The sequence below is a fragment of the Nycticebus coucang genome, chromosome 4, assembly GCF_027406575.1.
Source record: "Nycticebus coucang isolate mNycCou1 chromosome 4, mNycCou1.pri, whole genome shotgun sequence".
NCBI lineage: Eukaryota > Metazoa > Chordata > Mammalia > Primates > Lorisidae > Nycticebus > Nycticebus coucang.
Window position 1 is genome coordinate 50,873,151 of NC_069783.1, and position 4,557 is coordinate 50,877,707.

Genomic DNA, 4,557 nt, shown 5'->3' on the forward strand with positions numbered 1-4,557 from the left:
TTTCATCACACTGGTTAACATAGCCTTCCTGGCATTTTCTTAGTTATTGTGTTAAGACATTTACATTCTACATTTAACTAAGTTTCACATATACCCTTGTAAGATGCACCGCAGGTGTAATCCCACCAATCGCCCTCCCTCTGCCTACTTTCCCCCTCCCTCCCTTCCCCTTCCCTCTTCCCCCTATTCTTAGGTTATAACTGGGTTATAGCTTTCATGTGAAAGCCATAAATTAGTTTCATAGTAGGGCTGAGTACATTGGATACTTTTTCTTCCATTCTTGAGATACTTTACTAAGAAGAATATGTTCCAGCTCCATCCATGTAAACATGAAAGAGGTAAAGGCTCCATCTTTCTTTCTTTTTTTTAGAGAGGATTTCTGAGATGATACTTTTAATTAAAACTTATGAAGTAATTTTATTCTATAATATGCTATAAATTCACAAATAACTTATAAATTCACACAGAACTGTTTAAGCAAGAAGCCTCCCTCCAAGTGAGAGGATTACAAGCTACATAGATCTGCTATGTGTGACTTAAAATGAAAAGTAATTATAAATTATACCTAATGTGTAAGAATAATAAAAGTATTAAATTTTCATATGTAAATACTCCTCTAAAAGCTGTGGTGTGTGAAGGCTATTAAATCTTTCTGTTTATGCTCTGGCAGAGAATGGAAGAAGTGACTGAGGCTTAAAGTGACTGAAAATTCTTCACATGGTTTCTTGAGACCAATTGTAGAATGCAATGTCTTTTTCTTGGAGTCCAAAGATAATTGTAATTTCTGATTTGAAATTACAATCGATCTGCTGCTCTGCTAGCCACAGCTCGAATATTGCCATAAACCTTTGATGGAGGATTTCCCAAGATGAGGTTGCAAATAGCAGTTCTTGCCATCTTGATGTTTTGGAAAGAGCCAAGGATATGAACTTTCACATCAGTCAAAACTATCCGAGTCCGTGTCACATTCTCTATGGTGAATTTAGTTTTTTCTCCTTTGCCAGCAATTCTTCCTATTGCTCTGGACAGATGGTCTCCCTTTAGAGGCTTAACATCTGTCATTTCAAAAGACTCTAGGAACAGATCATCCAACCTGATGAGGGCAAATGCATCCTCCACCTGAAACCCAAGGATAAAGACTTTCACAAAATCGGTTGCTTTTGTCAGAGCACTAACATCCTTAGTTTCTTTACAAGTCCTGATTTCTACATTCCTTGATTTTAAGGTAAAGCGTATCTGGAGTCCCAAATGCTCTACTATAGGAGTAAATATTTTCATCCAGTTTTCTTTTAGCGGTGTGTATCTGTTAGCTGGGACTGGAATTTTTCTTATTTCTCCTTTCCCACTCAGGAAACCGTCCCCCGTGAGGGGCGGGAACACGGGCCTCTTCATGGCCGGGCCTCCCCTGTGATCATACCGCTCGCGTCCTCGCCCTCCCCGGTTGCCGACAGCTGATCAGCCTGTCGTTTCTTCGCCAGCCAGCCACCCTTGCGGGTGACATGGGAGAAGCCCTCCTCCACCACTGCGCTGTGAGCCTCCATTTCTTCTTCCATCTCCCCAGATCTCAGCCCCTGCGGGCGCTTGCAGCTCCCTCCATCTTTCTTTAAGGCTGCATAATATTCCATGGTGTACATATACCACAGTTTATTAATCCATTTGTGGATTGATGGGCACTTGGGCTTTTTCCATGACTTAGCAATTATGAATTGGGCTGCAATAAACATTCTGGTACAAATATCTTTGTTATGATGTGATTTTTGGTCTTCTGGGTATATGCCTAGTAGAGGAACTATAGGATTGAATGGCAGATCTATTTTTAGATCTCTAAGTGTTCTCCAAACATCTTACCAAAAGGAATGTATTAATTTGCATTTCCACCACCAGTGTAGAAGTGTTGCCTTTTCTCCACATCCATGCCAACATCTCTGGTCTTGGGATTTTGTGATATGGGATAATCTTACTGGAGTTAGATGATATCTCAAAGTAGTTTTGATTTGCATTTCTCTGATGATTCAAGATGAGGAGCATTTTTTCATATGTCTGTAGGCCGTGCACCTGTCTTCTTCAGAGAAGTTTCTCTTCAAGTCTGTTGCCCAGCCTGAGATGGGATCACTTATTCTTTTCTTGCTTATACGTTTGAGTTCTCTGTGAATTCTGGTTATTAAACCTTTGTTGGAGACATAACCTGCAAATATCTTCTCCCATTCTGAGGGCTGTTTACTTGCTTTACTTACTGTGTTCTTGGCTGTGCAGAAGTTTTTAGTTTGATCAGGTCCCAGTAGTGTATTTTTGAAGCTGCTTCAATTGCATGGAGGTCCTCCTCATAAAATACCCTCCCAGACCGATTTCTTCAAGTGTTTTCCCTGAACTCTCTTCTAGTATTTTTATAGTTTCATGTCTTAAGTTTAAATCTTTAATCCAGTGAGAGTCTATCTTAGTTAATGGTGAAAGGTGTGGGTCCAGTTTCAGTCTTCTACAGGTTGCCAGCCAGTTCACCCAGCACTATTTGTTAAATAGGGAATCTTTTCCCCACTGAATGTTTTTAATTGGCTTGTCAAAGATCAAATAATGGTAAGTAGCTGGGTTCATCTCTTGGTTCTCTATTCTGTTCCAGACATCTACTTCTCTGTTTTTGTGCCAGTACCGTGCTGTTTTGATCACTATCGATTTACAATATAGTCAGAGGTCTGGTCGTGTGATTCCTCCTGCTTTGTTTTTATTGCTGAGTAATGTCTTGGCTATTCTAGATTTTTTCTGATTCCATATAAAAGAAAGCATTATTTTTTCAAGATCCTTAAGGTATGACAGTGGAGCTTTAATAGGAATTGCATTAAAATTGTATATTGTTTTGGGTAGTATGGACATTTTAACAATGTTGATTCTTCCCAGCCATGAGCATGGTATGCTTTTCCATTTGTTAACATTTTCAGCTATTTCTTTTCTTAGAGTTTCATAGTTCTGTTTATAAGATCTTTCACATCCTTTGTTAGATAAACTCCCAAATATTTCATCTTCTTTGGCACTACTGTGAATGGAATAGAGTCCTTAATTATTTTTTCAGCTCGACTATTGTTGGTATATGTAAAGGCTATCGATTTATGAATGTTGATTTTGTAACCTGAGATGCTGCCATATTCCTTGATCACTTTTAAGAGTTTTGTAGTAGAATCCCTGGTGTTTTCCAGGTATACAATCATATCATTTGTGAAGAGCGAAAGTTTGATCTCTTCTGACCTTATATGGATACCCTTGATCGCCTTTTCTTCCCTAAATTGCGATGGCTAAAACTTCCATTAAAATGTTAAAAAGCAGTGGAGACAATGGGCAGCCTTGTCTGGTTCCTGATCTGAGTGGAAATGATTTCAATTTAACTCCATTCAATACGATATTGGCTGTGGGTTTCCTGTAAATGGCCTCTACCAGTTTAAGAAACGTCCCTTCTATACCAATTTTCTTAAGTGTTCTGATCATGAAGGGATGCTGGATATTATCAAAAGCTTTTTCTGCATCAATTGAGAGAATCATATGGTCTTTGTTTTTTAATTTGTTTATGTGCTGAATTATACTTATAGATTTATGTATATTGAACCAGCCTTGAGACTCTGGGATAAAACCAACTTGGTTGTGATGTATAATTTGTTTGATGTGTTGCTGGATTCTATTTGTTAGGATCTTGTTGAATATTTTTGCATCTATATTCATTAGTGATATTGGTCTATCATTTTCTTTTCTTGTTGGTTTTTTCCTGGTTTGTGGATCAGGGTGATGTTTGCTTCATGGAATGTGTTGGGTAGTCTTCCTTCTTTTTCTACATTTTGGAACAGGTTGAGTAGTATAGGTACTAATTCCTCTTTAAAGTTTTGGTAGAATTCTGACTTGAAGCCATCTGGTCCCAGGCTTTTCTTTTTAGGGAGATTTTGTATGGTTGATGCTATTTCAGAACTTGATATGTGCCTGTTCAACATTTCCACTTGATTCTGGCTAAGTCTTGGAAGGTGATGTGCTTCCAAGTATTGGTCTATTTCCTTCAGATTTTCATATTTCCGAGAATAAAGTTTCTTGTAATATTCATGAAGGATTTTTTTAAGTTCTGAGGAGTCTGTTGTTATTTCATCTTTGTTGTTTCTGATTGATGAGATTAGAGATTTTACTCTTTTTTTCCTGATTAGGTTAGCCAAAGGTTTACCTATTTTATTGACCTTTTCAAAAAACCAACTTTTTGCTTTATTGATCTGTTGTATAATTCTTTTGTTTTCAATTTCATTTAATTCTGCTCTAATTTTGGTTATTTCTTTTCTTCTACTGGGTTTGGGGTTGGAATGATGTTCATTTTCCAGCTGCTTGAGATGTCCCATTAAGTTGTTAACTTCCTTTCTTTCCATTCTCTTGAGGAAGGCTTGCAGTGATATAAATTTCCCTCTTAGGACTGCCTTTGCAGTATCCCAGAGGTTCTGATAATTCATGTCTTGCAAGGAAATTTGGCAATTTCCTTCTTAGTCTCACCTCTGACCCAGCTATCATTCGGCATAAGGTTATTTAACTTCCACATTTTTGTAT

The 4,557-nt window shown here is 37.8% G+C and overlaps 1 pseudogene across 1 annotated transcript; it reads right to left on the bottom strand.

Moving 5' to 3' along the window:
* Nucleotides 1-458: 458 nt before the first annotated feature.
* On the bottom strand, nt 459-1,553 carry LOC128583897 (RNA-binding protein PNO1-like; annotated as a pseudogene). Its single transcript, XR_008379580.1, has one exon. The product of XR_008379580.1 is annotated as an RNA-binding protein PNO1-like (transcript).
* Nucleotides 1,554-4,557: the final 3,004 nt, after the last annotated feature.